We start from the raw sequence: 16580 nt of genomic DNA on the forward strand, positions 1-16580 counted from the left end.
ACAGTGGACGTGAAGACAGTGGACGTGAAGACCGTGGACACAAAGACAGTGGACATAAAGACAGTGGACATGAAGACAGTGGACGTGAAGACCATGGACGTGAAGACAGTGGACGTGAAGACCGTGGAAATAAAGACAGAGGACGTGAAGACAGTGGACGTGAAGACAGTGGACATAAAGGCAGTGGACATAAAGACAGTGGACATGAAGACAGTGGACATGAAGACCGTGGACATAAAGACAGTGGACATGAAGACAGTGGACGTGAAGACAGTGGACGTGAAGACAGTGGACATAAAGACAGTGGACGTGAAGACCGTGGACACAAAGACAGTGGACATAAAGACAGTGGACGTGAAGACAGTGGACATAAAGACAGTGGACATAAAGACAGTGGACATGAAGACAGTGGACATGAAGACCGTGGACATAAAGACAGTGGACATGAAGACAGTGGACGTGAAGACAGTGGACGTGAAGACAGTGGACGTGAAGACCGTGGACACAAAGACAGTGGACATAAAGACAGTGGACATGAAGACAGTGGACGTGAAGACCATGGACGTGAAGACAGTGGACGTGAAGACCGTGGACATAAAGACAGTGGACGTGAAGACAGTGGACGTGAAGACAGTGGACATAAAGGCAGTGGACATAAAGACAGTGGACATGAAGACAGTGGACATGAAGACCGTGGACATAAAGACAGTGGACATGAAGACAGTGGACGTGAAGACAGTGGACGTGAAGACAGTGGACATAAAGACAGTGGACGTGAAGACCGTGGACACAAAGACAGTGGACATAAAGACAGTGGACATGAAGACAGTGGACGTGAAGACAGTGGACGTGAAGACAGTGGACATAAAGACAGTGGACATGAAGACAGTGGACGTGAAGACAGTGGACGTGAAGACAGTGGACACGAAGACAGTGGACGTGAAGACAGTGGACGTGAAGACAGTGGATGTGAAGACCGTGGACACAAAGACAGTGGACATAAAGACAGTGGACATAAAGACAGTGGACATAAAGACAGTGGACATGAAGACAGTGGACATGAAGACAGTGGACATAAAGACAGTGGACGTGAAGACAGTGCACATAAAGACAGTGGACATGAAGACAGTGGACGTGAAGACAGTGGACATAAAGACAGTGGACATGAAGACAGTGGACGTGAAGACAGTGGACGTGAAGACAGTGGACATAAAGACAGTGGACATGAAGACAGTGGACGTGAAGACAGTGGACATGAAGACAGTGGACATAAAGACAGTGGACATGAAGACAGTGGACGTGAAGACAGTGGACATAAAGACAGTGGACATGAAGACAGTGGACATAAAGACAGTGGACATGAAGACAGTGGACGTGAAGACAGTGGACATAAAGACAGTGGACGTGAAGACAGTGGACGTGAAGACAGTGGACATGAAGACAGTGGACATGAAGACAGTGGACGTGAAGACAGTGGACATAAAGACAGTGGACATAAAGACAGTGGACATGAAGACAGCGGACATAAAGACAGTGAACATGAAGACAGTGGACATAAAGACAGTGGACATAAAGACAGTGGACATGAAGACAGCGGACATAAAGACAGTGAACATGAAGACAGTGGACATAAAGACAGTGGACATAAAGACAGTGGACATAAAGACAGTGGACATAAAGACAGTGGACATGAAGACAGCGGACATAAAGACAGTGAACATGAAGACAGTGGACATAAAGACAGTGAACATGAAGACAGTGGACATGAAGACAGTGGACATAAAGACAGTGGACATAAAGACAGTGAACATGAAGACAGTGGACATGAAGACAGTGGACGTGAAGACAGTGGACATAAAGACAGTGGACATGAAGACAGCGGACGTGAAGACAGCGGACGTGAAGGCGTACGGCGGAGCGGTCGATCCGCCTTCAGGATCCCGTTATGAGCAGACTGTGATGTTGTCACCATGACGCTTCTTTCTTTGTGTCACTTCAGACTCGGCTGCCTCGTAGAGATGTGGTATCAGACATAATGGCCACAGCTCAGTCATACTCTCGTCTTACTTTTCATTCTCTCTTTTTCATGTTGACTTTTCTTTCCGGCTCTATTTGACTTTGTCTCACTTTGCCTCTCTGTCTCCTCTATCACTGCGCCAACGTGTCTCTTTTTCTTCTAAATTTATCACACACACACACACACACACACACACACACACACACACACACCCTGAGCACGGGACACTCCTCGCATCACTCCCGGCCCCCTGCGACTCAGAAGAGGCTCTAATAGTGCGGCTCCTCTGGTGGAGCTCGTGGAGCCGTAAAGCACCCTGAGGCCTCGTTGGCAGCCAGATGGTTCCAGCCCAGCTTTCCTTCTGCTAATGGGGGGGAGGGGGGGGCAGTTAATGAAAATCAGACCCTTGAAATGAAATGACCAATGTACCAAGGTAATGAGGCACACGTCGGCAGCGAGCCTTTACATGCATTAAGGTAATCTTAGATGGCAGGATTATGTAAAAAAACATCTTATGATGACTGTTCATTAGATGGCTAAGGACTGACTGATTATTACGCCATGTTCAGCGAACAAACACACTCCCACTGACTCAGAGCTCTGATATTCAGACTGACTGCCTTGGCTAAGTGCTTCATCAAAGGCTGTGTGCCAAACGCTATCAATGAGTCTGCCCACGCAGCATTACAACCTACAAATTACAGCTCGCATCGCAGTCACTGGCAGCAACAATATCACCGTCCCAGACGCTCGCGGGCGAATCTCAGCGTTACGTCACAGTGACCCTTTCAGCCGACAGCCGCAATCAGAGTCCCGCCCAGAAGTCAAGGTGATTTCCTGCTATTTGTCTTGTGTTTGGCCGTCCAATCACGCGAGAGGGGAAATGAGAGCGATTTAGTCTTTGAAGCTGAAGAAATATCTCAGTTTGTTGAGGAAAGAAGGAAAGAAGGACTCCACACAGCCTCAATCAGACTGACTCGTGCTTCTCTTGATAAATGAACTGTGCTTTTCCCTTTCAGGGGTTTTAGAAAAAGTATCTCTCATTACCAGTGAAGCGCTACCACCAGTTTAAGTTGTATAACTGAGTAAACAGAAGTCTGATGACAGAAAAGTCAACAGGAAGGATCTCTGATAGTATTGATTCGCTTTGAACGTTGCTTCAAAAGGGATTTGGGTTTTTTCAAACTTCCTTCACCAAAACAAGATGCAAAGAAACATTCCTGACAATAGCAACATTTTAGTTTTCATAGATTCACACACAGGCAATTCCTTTTAAATGTTGGCATTATGGGATGTTGAATGTTTTGAGACGGCTCCTTCCCTCAGAATGATGCAGTAAAACCAGTGAACCCTGCATGCTACATCTCTTTATGTAGCATGCAGCGTTGTGATCTGCTGCTTCTGGTGTCAGTGGTTTGATTCAGGATGTCGACAAGACTTAAGTCTACTCTTGTTTTATTTTAATGACGCTTCACCTCAAAGTGTGAAACAGACAGAACAGCTGATCTCCCTCATGATGAGACACAAACTCATTCTGCTTCTCATCTTCACTGACTCTTCTGTATTCATAGTGTTTACATATTTAATAAGCAACATTGGCAAAATGCTGATGATGCCCAAGGTGGAAATTAACCAAAGTATTTCTGGTAGTTAGAGTTACATGTTACACAGTCGACCAGCAGATTCAACGGATACACAAAATACATAAACATGTAAAGCGTTGAACTAAAACTATAAATAAATGTGAAGCACAATGTCCTGTTAGCGATCTATAAGTGAGGTCATGCTCCTTCCATAACTGATACACTGCTTCATGTGTGTTAGCATGCTACCCCTGGTAATGCTCCTCAATTAGAAATATGTATTGCAGGAGCACACGTGTAGACATGAAGATGTATCTACACGTATGCTCCTGTAATGCATATTGCATCGTCTCCACTCGGCGTCCTGGTCCTCGCGACCACAATGATCCAATTAATATCAAGTGTGGTCTTCCCTCTCCCGCCTGCGTAGCATTAGCGGTGCGTAGCATTAGCAGTGTGTAGCATTAGCAGTGTGTAGCATTGTTGTGCTTCCTGCTGGTGGAGCCCAGTTAATTGCATACTCCTCATTACGCTGGACAGCAGCTCGCTGTGACACGTCAGCTGCGCAAGAGACACTTTTTCAAAGCTCGATACACATCCTTTTCCTGCAGGAGAGAAAAGGGGCGGGGGGACTCTGACCTTTGACCTCCAGTTATGAATTCCACAAACTGCTTTATGGATTTATATCCTTTTGTTTGTGTTCTGTAAAGAGCGTTTGGAGACGCTGCGGCGGAGGCCTTCCTCTGAGCGTGTTGTTGTGCTCGAGTCCCAACAGACCTCAGAGACTCTGATCGCCTCTCTGACGCAGCGCCGGCCAGTCGGCCAACAGATGCAGCATCCACGGTAACGAGCTCAGTCACTTTGAGGACTCCCAGACGATCGCAGCGCTGACGAAGCTCAACACCTGGTAGTAAGAGAGAGGGAGTACTACTGTAATACAGGTACGAGAACATTACAGTCCTCTTGTACGAATGTAATTAGAAGCTTAGTGGCACTGGACGAGGAGCAGTGAGGGTTTGAAGAGAAAGGAATTATTGCTGCAGCCAGAAACTCTATTTTCCCTGATAACAGAGCTGCGTGCCTGTGCAGAGGCTGTGTGAAGATGGAGTTTTCTGTCCAGCGGTATAATGGAGTGCTCGGAGAGAAGGTTTGTGTAGCTGCAAACAATTCATTCCCACAGCCTTTACACACAAAGGCAGGACACGCACACACTGCCGCACGCAGACGTCATGACACACACAGGAAGCAAAGTAAACATTTTCTCTCACACACAAACCTCTCATGGAGCGTGTGACATGTCCCACACTTTTACATCCACATCTCTGTTCAGGATTCCTCCTCTTCCTCCGCCTCCTTCCCTTGACCTTCTCTTTTCATTAGTCAGAGTGTGTCTCATGCCCCGAGCTGCTGATACTGCACGGCTCCAAGGCTGCATTCATCAAGATGATAAAGCACTGCCAGACAACAGCCAAGTATCTCAAGGCGAGCGGCCGCGCTACCTGACAAGTGACAACAAGTCACACAGCCCCCCAACCCCCACCTCCCTGATCCTCCCCCTTCTAGCTCCTCCCCCCTTCCACCTCCCTGATCCTCCCCCCTTCTAGCTCCTCCCACCTCCCACCTCCCTGATCCTCCCCCCTTCTAGCTCCTCCCCCCTCCCACCTCCCTGATCCTCCCCCTTCTAGCTCCTCCCCCCTCCCACCTCCCTGATCCTCCCCCTTCTAGCTCCTCCCCCTCCCACCTCCCTGATCCTCCCCCCTTCTAGCAACTCCCCCCTCCCACCTCCCTGATCTTCCCCCCTTCTAGCTCCTCCCCCCTCCCACCTCCCTGATCCTCCCCCTTCTAGCTCCTCCCCCCTCCCACCTCCCTGATCCTCCCCCCTTCCAGCTCCTCTCCCCTTCCAGCTCCTCCCACCTCCCACCTCCCTGATCCTCCCCCCTTCCAGCTCCTCCCCACCTCCCACCTCCCTGATCCTCCCCCCTTCCAGCTCCTCTCCCCTTCCAGCTCCTCCCACCTCCCTGATCCTCCCACCTTCTAGCTCCTCCCCCCTCCCACCTCCCCGATCCTCCCCCCTTCTAGCTCCTCCCCCGTCCCACCTCCCTGATCCTCCCCCCTTCCAGCTCCTCTCCCCATCCAGCTCCTCCCACCTCCCACCTCCCTGATCCTCCCCCTTCTAGCTCCTCCCCCCTCCCACCTCCCTGATCCTCCCCCTTCTAGCTCCTCCCCCCTCCCACCTCCCTGATCCTCCCCCCTTCCAGCTCCTCTCCCCTTCCAGCTCCTCCCACCTCCCACCTCCCTGATCCTCCCCCCTTCCAGCTCCTCCCCACCTCCCACCTCCCTGATCCTCCCCCCTTCCAGCTCCTCTCCCCTTCCAGCTCCTCCCACCTCCCTGATCCTCCCACCTTCTAGCTCCTCCCCCCTCCCACCTCCCCGATCCTCCCCCCTTCTAGCTCCTCCCCCGTCCCACCTCCCTGATCCTCCCCCCTTCCAGCTCCTCTCCCCATCCAGCTCCTCCCACCTCCCACCTCCCTGATCCTCCCCCCTTCCAGCTCCTCTCCCCTTCCAGCTCCTCCCCCCCTCCCACCTCCCTGATCCTCCCCCCTTCCAGCTCCTCTCCCCTTCCAGCTCCTCCCCCCTCCAGCTCCTCCCACCTCCCTGATCCTCCTCCCTTCCAGCTCCTCCCCCCTCCAGCTGCATCCTGCTGTCGGTCACAGGTTGTTGCCTCATGTCACATGAGCCTCTAATGAGAAGTTAAGTGCGGATGAAGCCTCACACACACTTTACCTCCACACACACACACTTTACCTCCACACACACACACACTTTACCTCCACACACACACTTTACCTCCACACACACACACCCAGCTGGTCGTGCTGTGTCTGGAGTCCAGCGACATCCTGTTGAGCCTCCGGTCACAGAGATACGTTTGTAACCAGGTCTTCATCCTGCTGGCGTCTCAGCCTCCAAAGTGCTGCGTTTGGAGATCTCAGGTGAGACTCGGCCCGGCGGCTGAGAGGACGGCAGATCTCAGGTGAGACTCGGCCTGGCGGCTGAGAGGACGGCAGATCTCAGGTGAGACTCGGCCTGGCGGCTGAGAGGACGGCAGATCTCAGGTGAGACTCGGCCTGGCGGCTGAGAGGACGGCAGATCTCAGGTGAGACTCGGCCTGGCGGCTGAGAGGACGGCAGCGTGTTATTCTCTTCAAAAGGTTTTAGCGGCTCCTCTTGTGGAGGCAGCGAGTGTCTTTCTGTTCTTTTCTTCTCGCTACTCTTTTCCAGTCGCCAGTAAATTGCATTTATTCGTCATTTTTCTTCATTAAAACACATGTTCAATTAGAATGAAAAAGAAGATTGTCCACGGAGTCATTTCTAATGAAAAGACTCAAAGTAATTTGACTTTATTGCAACAAAGATTTCTTTTGTTCCTTCCAGCTTCTTGGTCTGCCCTTCTCTCTCTCTCTCTCTCTCTCTCTCTCTCTCTCTCTCTCTCTCTCTCTCTCTCTCTCTCTCTCTTTCTTTCTCTCTCTCTCTCTCTCTCTCTCTCTCTCTCTCTCTTTCTCTCTCTCTCTCTCTCTCTATGTAAGATATTCAGCTCATCATACGTTCTTTCTGTGTTGCTTTATCATAAAGTTTGATCTGTAGAAAGTAAACTGTGACATCACTCCTCTCATGAAGTCGTGACCTTCAGACTCAGAGACTGAAACAAGATTCCAGATTGAAAAGCATTTTGTTTTAAGGTGTGAAACATTCAGAGCATTGAGAAAGAAGCAAACAGCTGTTTTCAGTGTAAATCCATAGTGGAGGACTGAAGGAAGAGGAGGAAGAGGAGGAAAGGAAGAGAAGGAAAGGAAGAGGAGGAACAGGAAGAGGAGGAAGTCGTTAGCGCCTCTATCAGAGGCACCTATCCGTTAGCACGTCTATGAGATGAGTAGTCTATGAGATGAGTAGTCTATGAGATGCACCTAGCCGTTAGCACGTCTATGAGATGAGTAGTCTATGAGATGCACCTAGCCGTTAGCATGTTTATGAGATGAGTAGTCTATGAGATGCACATAGCCGTTAGCACGTCTATGAGATGAGTAGTCTATGAGATGCACCTAGCCGTTAGCACGTCTATGAGATGAGTAGTCTATGAAATGCACCTAGCCGTTAGCACGTCTATGAGATGAGTAGTCTATGAGATGCACCTAGCCGTTAGCACGTCTATGAGATGAGTAGTCTATGAGATGCACCTAGCCGTTAGCACGTCTATGAGATGAGTAGTCTATGAGATGCACCTAGCCGTTAGCACGTCTATGAGATGAGTAGTCTATGAGATGCACCTAGCCGTTAGCATGTTTATGAGATGAGTAGTCTATGAGATGCACCTAGCCATTAGCACGTCTATGAGATGAGTAGTCTATGAGATGCACATAGCCGTTAGCACGTCTATGAGATGAGTAGTCTATGAGATGCACCTAGCCGTTAGCACGTCTATGAGATGAGTAGTCTATGAGATGCACATAGCCGTTAGCACGTCTATGAGATGAGTAGTCTATGAGATGCACCTAGCCGTTAGCACGTCTATGAGATGAGTAGTCTATGAGATGCACATAGCCGTTAGCACGTCTATGAGATGAGTAGTCTATGAGATGCACCTAGCCGTTAGCACGTCTATGAGATGAGTAGTCTATGAGATGCACCTAGCCGTTAGCATGTTTATGAGATGAGTAGTCTATGAGATGCACCTAGCCGTTAGCACGTCTATGAGATGAGTAGTCTATGAGATGCACCTAGCCGTTAGCACGTCTATGAGATGAGTAGTCTATGAGATGCACCTAGCCGTTAGCACGTCTATGAGATGAGTAGTCTATGAGATGCACCTAGCCGTTAGCACGTCTATGAGATGAGTAGTCTATGAGATGCACCTAGCCGTTAGCACGTCTATGAGATGAGTAGTCTATGAGATGCACCTAGCCGTTAGCACGTCTATGAGATGAGTAGTCTATGAGATGAGTAGTCTATGAGATGCACCTAGCCGTTAGCATGTTTATGAGATGAGTAGTCTATGAGATGCACCTAGCCGTTAGCACGTCTATGAGATGAGTAGTCTATGAGATGCACCTAGCCGTTAGCACGTCTATGAGATGAGTAGTCTATGAGATGCACCTAGCCGTTAGCACGTCTATGAGATGAGTAGTCTATGAGATGCACGTAGTCGTTAGCACGTATATGAGATGAGTAGTCTATGAGATGCACCTAGCCGTTAGCACGTCTATGAGATGAGTAGTCTATGAGATGCACCTAGCCGTTAGCACGTCTATGAGATGAGTAGTCTATGAGATGCACGTAGTCGTTAGCACGTATATGAGATGAGTAGTCTATGAGATGCACCTAGCCGTTAGCACGTCTATGAGATGAGTGGTCCATGAGATGCACCTAGCCGTTAGCACGTCTATGAGATGAGTAGTCTATGAGATGCACATAGCCGTTAGCACGTCTATGAGATGAGTAGTCTGTGAGATGCACCTAGCCGTTAGCACGTCTATGAGATGAGTAGTCTATGAGATGCACCTAGCCGTTAGCACGTCTATGAGATGAGTAGTCTATGAGATGAGTAGTCTATGAGATGCACCTAGCCGTTAGCACGTCTATGAGATGAGTAGTCTATGAGATGCACCTAGCCGTTAGCATGTTTATGAGATGAGTAGTCTATGAGATGCACCTAGCCGTTAGCACGTCTATGAGATGAGTAGTCTATGAGATGCACCTAGCCGTTAGCATGTTTATGAGATGAGTAGTCTATGAGATGCACCTAGCCGTTAGCATGTCTATGAGATGAGTAGTCTATGAGATGCACCTAGCCGTTAGCACGTCTGTGTCATGAGGAGAGGCTCAGAGCAGCTGCTCCAGTCCGGTGTATCGTATAAAGAGGACAAAGTCGTGAGGGACGAGGTTGTGTCGGTCAAGAGGAGGTTCAGCTGCGTGTGTGAAACCAGAAGACGTTGACTTATTGCTACTTCACTTACATCACATCAAGCTATGTTGCCTACGAAAAGCATTCTCATTATAACCAAAAACAACAGTTTTCACAAAACCTGACCAAGTACTTGTGTTGTCTAAACCTGAAGCTAAAAGGTTCAGACCAGACGTCATGTACCGAGCTGGGGATGAGAACAGGTTGCCCTTACACACACACACACACACACACACACACACACACACACACACACACACACACTCTCTCTGCTTGTGTTCCTGCTGTAGCATTGCTCAGTATTCCAGATCATCTCTCTTGTAGATGCTTAACTGTCACCTTTGTCAGTCGAGCTGCATGTGCGCTGTCTGCTGACTGAAAGCTACAAAACCTCTCAAGAGCTCCACAGCAACATGTGAAGGTTGCTGACCACTGTTGTCTTTATTTCCAGCTTCAACATCAGAATACATTTCAGTAGGATCACTACACAATGTGAACTCTCTGATACGATCCCTCCAGGAGGAAGCGGGCGGGTGGTGTTTGTTTCGTGTTCCTTCACGACGAGGATCTGGATTCTTAACAGCCTCCTTGTGTTGGGGTCTCTGGAGCGTCGACCTGCTCCTCTGTACTTGTCCTCTCTTTTCTCCTCTTGTTCATAACGTAGCGCTGACTTGACGTCCACGGCCCATTGAGCTTCTTTGTTCTGTAGAAATGAAAATAAACTTTGCACTTGATGCATCTCATACTCTTGTACTGCTTTTCCTTGTAGAAGACAGAGAATTGAACAGGATTTGCTTTAATCCAGACTCGTGGTTGGATAAACAACATCAACAATCACCTCAACGATAAAACACAGATTTAGACCTGGAAGCATTTCTAGTTATTGATTTTGTTTTTAAGTTCGGAATTGTTGATTTCCTCAGAGGTCCGCGTCTCACAGCGGATGCTTGGCATTACACGGTCACACAAGTCATTACCATATAAATGTAGAGATGGAACATCGGTGTGGATTCGACCCGCACTCCTCCCCAGCAGCTGTAACCTGTGTGCCCTTGAGCAAACCACTCGACAGCAAGCAGAAAGAAGCTCCCAGCTGGGATGTGTATGAACCTTCGTGTTGTAAGAAACAGCAGCGTAAATATTCTGTACAACACAACTTAAACTGTCAGAGCAAAATAGAAGTAGTGTCTGTATCCAGCGAAGGCCGTGACCTTCTGCCGGTTGACCTTCACCTTCTGCCGGTTGACCTTCACCTGCTGCAGGTTGACCTTGGCCTGCTGCAGGTTGACCTTGGCCTGCTGCAACTGGAATGTGTAACGGCACTGTTTATTATAAGGACTCAATCGTGGATAAACTGTAGAACAAATCTGTAAATGCAGCATGGATTACTCTAACTGGATTATTTCATATTTGAGGTGCTTTATGGCTCTGAGCTCTGTGCTGTTAACCTTCTGCAGCTGTTTGTTCTTCACAAGTCTCAGGAATTAAGTCATGTGACAACTCCTCCCATCAGGGTGTGAATGGGTGAATGATGTCATGTAGTGTTGAAGCTCTTTACAAGTAAAGGTCCATTCACACAACGTTTATACATTGACTTGTATCATGGAACAATGTCAGTCTCGTGTAAGACACAGTGGAGGACTTGAGCTGCACTGATCACTGCAGTAGTCGTTTTCAGCCACAACGATGCATTAATAAGCTTCTCACAGATTTCCACTCCAAGTTGAGATAACAGATGAAACCAAACGTACTGAAGCTACACCACCGACAGCAGACATCAATGCAGAGGGACGGCAGCTCGTTGAGCTCAACACTGCGGCTGCAGGGTGCAGCTGCAAGCTGAGAGGTGAGAGGGATGAAGCAGAAGGCAGGTGGAATAAAGTGACCCGGAGGCTGGAGGAGAGGGGGTGATAATAAGGAATCCATGTGACTGACTCAGAGTGATGGCTTACCTGGCCATGAATATTTCAGACAGCAGTGAGGTGTGTTATTACAGCTCAGTGGGAACACTCACAACATGGGGCAAGACATGTGCCATCACAAGATAGGACACACACACACACACACAATGCGTATTCTTTTCCCCCAGCAGTCAGAAAGAATGCTTTTCAAATCGTTCATTCACGTTGAATACCTGAATAGCAGAATGTTTTCATCAACAGACTAACAACAGCATCTTCCACCGACATGCTCCCCTGGATCGATCCACCACCGAGTCAATAAGCAGGAAAGGTTTACACGCTATCGGAAGACCTGCTCTGCGAGTGGGGAGAGTAAAATAAATCCATGTGCAGCATTTTACTTGAGTTGGAACAGTCCCATGTGCCGAGAAGACGATTAAATAAATATTCTGTTTACATGGACTGGGCGCCCAGGGGTCTGCAGACGAGTGCAGCGACGCAGCTCCACTCAGCCAGCTCACCATCCAGAGCCTGCAGCCATCCCTATATATATTCCCTCCATTATTTCACCAGTCTACCTCTCAAGCCACCAACTCTTTTACAACACAGTGTCTGAGATGAGATGTCATAGAGTTCTGTGATTGGGAGTCATGTGCTGGTTTAGAGCACCCTTAAAGAAATGCATTTTGAATGCTTCCAGGATAGTGGGAGTTTTATTGTAGTGTGGCCTTCACTTTGAGTGCCGGCAGCATAAATACTACACAGCACAGGCATGGACATACCTTATGGGAACGACAGTAACGGCTGTGTACAGCACTATGTTCAGGCCATCTTAGCTGAAAACGGGTTGACTTTAACCTCAGAAGCAGTTGCTTTGCTTTAATTCAAGACAGTGAACAAAATGAATATCCGAATGCTAGACTCACCGTGACAGCTTGATTATCATGACTTACTTATTCAACATAATTAAAACCATTGTCAACTGAGTATTTCCTTATTCTAGTGTCAGTGTATGAGACAAACAATCCCACTGAGGGTGACTTCCTCACCTTCCAACATGGACACCTGAGACAACAGCAAAGCCAAGGGCAGGAACAGCCATCTTATGCATTATACATCATCCCTTAGTTATTCATCAGAAAGGACGCGCATTAACCTGTGAGCAACCCAGAGAGCGACCATTAATATTCAGCAGATAGCCAATTGAACGGCTCCAAAAATAAGCGAGGTGACTCGCACACGCGTGTGGTGCTGATTAAGATGTGTGGACCTGCAGCCACACACATGATCAGGAAAGGACAAAGAGACATTCAGCGCATTACATTCTTGCAGTAAATTTGCATCTGTGTTTGTAATTTGTTGTCTCTTTGAAATGTAGTCCCATCTGGACGCTATGGGTGCCTCAGTGAATACAATGAGCATTGTTCAGGAAAGGTAACATTATATGAGTAGTAGTATTATACACTATACATTGTTTGTATTGTGTCCAGCCTAAAAATCTGTTGGAAATATCTAATTCATGCCTGCAGATGAATACAGTTTGTTGCAACATCTTGCATGTAAATAAACTCTTTACTCTTTATTTATCTTTATTTTTAATTGACAAAATTAAAATTTGACTGATATCTGAGTATGTGCTGAACAATAGTGTACATGTAACCTACATGTACCCTACATGTACCCTACATGTACCCTGCATGTACCCTGCATGTACCCTACATGTACCCTGCATGTACCCTACATGTACCCTACATGTACCCTGCATGTACCCTACATGTACCCTACATGTACCCTACATGTACCCTAAATGTACCCTACATGTACCCTACATGTGCCCTTCATGTACCCTGCATGTACCCTACATGTACCCTACATGTACCCTACATGTACCCTGCATGTACCCTGCATGTACCCTGCATGTACCCTACATGTACCCTACATGTACCCTGCATGTACCCTGCATGTACCCTACATGTACCCTACATGTACCCTGCATGTACCCTGCATGTACCCTGCATGTACCCTACATGTACCCTTCATGTACCCTGCATGTACCCTGCATGTACCCTGCATGTACCCTACATGTGCCCTACATGTACCCTACATGTGCCCTTCATGTACCCTGCATGTACCCTACATGTACCCTACATGTACCCTGCATGTACCCTACATGTACCCTTCATGTACCCTACATGTACCCTAAATGTACCCTACATGTACCCTAAATGTACATGTACCCTACATGTACCCTGCATGTACCCTAAATGTACCCTACATGTACCCTAAATGTACCCTACATGTACCCTACATGTACATGTACCCTACATGTACCCTACATGTACCCTGCATGTACCTTGCATGTACCCTACATGTACCCTAAATGTACCCTACATGTACCCTTCATGTACCCTACATGTTCCCTACATGTACCCTGCATGTACCCTACATGTTCCCTACATGTACCCTGCATGTACCCTACATGTACCCTGCATGTACCCTACATGTACATGTACCCTACATGTACCCTGCATGTACCCTAAATGTACCTTGCATGTACCCTACATGTTCCCTACATGTACCCTGCATGTACCCTACATGTACCCTACATGTACCCTACATGTACCCTACATGTTCCCTACATGTACCCTGCATGTACCCTACATGTACCCTGCATGTACCCTACATGTACATGTACCCTACATGTACCCTGCATGTACCCTACATGTACATGTACCCTACATGTACCCTGCATGTGCCCTTCATGTACATGTAGGGTACATGTACCCTACATGTACATGAGCCCTACATGTACCCTGCATGTACCCTGCATGTACATGTACATGTACCCTACATGTACCCTGCATGTACCCTACATGTACATGTACCCTACATGTACCCTGCATGTGCCCTTCATGTACATGTAGGGTACATGTACCCTACATGTACATGAGCCCTACATGTACCCTGCATGTACTCTGCATGTACTGATGGCTCATTGTATTAAAGAACAATGCATGCTTGTAACCTAATTGGATAACCATTATCAGCTTATGGAGATGATGCAAGGGGCGGTTTTATGCTGTTGGTGGCACCTGCAGAGCGTGTGTTAGGGGATTAAAGATGTGGAGAGCGTTCCCAGTCAGTGCAGGGATTATAATGACTAATATTCCATCTTCAACATCTCCTTTCAGCGTGTAGTAGCTCACCTTTCTGTGGCCGGCTCGGTCCCATGTGCACATGAAGCGATTCTGGTGAGATGGTAAGTAAGTTGGAGCTGATATTGCTGCAGCAGCTATTTGTGTTCCCATAGATGTTACAGAAATATTTATATGTCTCCGTAAAGTCCAAATTCAATATTATACCCAGCCAGTTTAATTATTCACTGCATTTCAGGGATAGCAAAATGATCTTGAGAATCCATGCCAGAGCAACAGAACTGGGGGAGAGTTAATGAAGCTCACCTTTCAGGTAGAAATACAATTCTACGGCTGATTCGGTGAGCGTTTGAGTCCCGCTGGCAGGCCCAGAAGGTTTGAGGCAGGGGATCCAGATCCTCAGAAGAAGTCGCCGTCTTTCGCTGCCGTGACGAGCGCCTGTAAAACAGGCGCACAATCGAGTGTGGAGTGATCTCACGGAGCAAACTTTTACATCTGCCAGGATGTCATTTTAAGGAGCAGCAGGAAGCCGTTCACTTCATCCGCTCTGTCTCGGTGGGGAGGAGAGGATGGACCCACGTGCAGCTGCGGGGAGCAGACGGACGGTAACGGGGGATTAAATTAAACTGTTTCATCCAAAAATGAGTGATTGGAAATGCAATCACTTTATTGTTTGTGTCGGTGTGTTTGTGTAACTACGACGACCACCAGCTCCGACGTTGCTCGACCTCGCCGCTTGGGACAGTTTGGTGAGTTTGATTGAGTCGTCGGCAGGATCGCACGTGTCTTATTGACCACTTCAAGCCCAACGCCTGCATGCACATGTTTTTCAGCCCGCAGGTCGTGTTCACCACCTGTTAGATGGCTCAGGGTACACACACACTGCTGAGTACATCCCAGCAGCCAGCTCGGTGAACTTCATGAACGCTGTCTCACGCACATCAACCCGCTGGATTAAATGAAGTGTTATATTTTGCTTTACAGCCCCTAGAGTGTCTAGACAGGGGGGTTAGCTAAATATAGGTTGTATTCATTCAATCACACAATACAGCTGTTGTGGTGCAGCTCCACTCTGAGAGCACCTTTCTGGTTTATTGAAGTTGATCAAATGAGCAAAAATAGCCACAGAGCATATCACGATTTCAAAAACTAGAAAAACTATTTTAACACGAGCATCTGCAGTATTTTGGAGATGAGAGGGAAGGGTTGGGAGGCTGTGAGGCGCATCACCTCCATCCATTCTCCACTTATTTTCCTCGGCTGTGTGCTTGAACTAAGGCTGAGGGTCTCACTCGGCAGAGTTTAAACAAAAAATGATTACCAACTGGTTTATATTATTTACATCCGCTTCTCTTATTTCCCAGAAAAGAAGCAGGAGGTCGTCTCTCGGTCAGGTTCATTTGTATAAACAGATCTTTGGAGACTTTGCGAGAGAGCAGAGACGTACACGATCCCACAGATACAACATTGCAAAGTGCATTTCGTTTTACTGCGTGGACCTTCCCTGCTAGCAGCTGCATGCAAAAGATCCACATCACCCAATATTCCATGTGAGAGGAAAGACAACGGATCTTCAGGAAACATCGTCTGGGAACCTTGAATTTCTACACGGGTCTGTGGCATGAAATAGACGTTGAGATCTGCACTGTGAGGTTCATCCTCTGAGCACCAGGAATGTCTGTCTGTTCACAGCAGTTCACCCAATAGTTGAGATGTTTCGATAAAAGCAGTAAATGTCCACACGAGAGGAAAAGTCAGACCTGAATTTATCTGTTTTTTGTTGACGGGGTTTAAAAAGTGCAACACAAATATCAACCCTCACAAGCAGCTTATATCAACGACAAGCAAAAGTGTCAGCTTAGTGACGGAGAATTTAAATCTAATAATTGATCATTTGTATAATTTGTATCTAATACAGACACAAATTAAATGAGTGTATTTAATTAGGCGGACAATCCATTTGCTG

Source organism: Clinocottus analis, unplaced genomic scaffold, assembly GCF_023055335.1.
Source record: "Clinocottus analis isolate CAN_PGR_092001 unplaced genomic scaffold, fCliAna1.0.p SCAF_5, whole genome shotgun sequence".
In the NCBI taxonomy this organism is placed as follows: Eukaryota; Metazoa; Chordata; class Actinopteri; order Perciformes; family Cottidae; genus Clinocottus; species Clinocottus analis.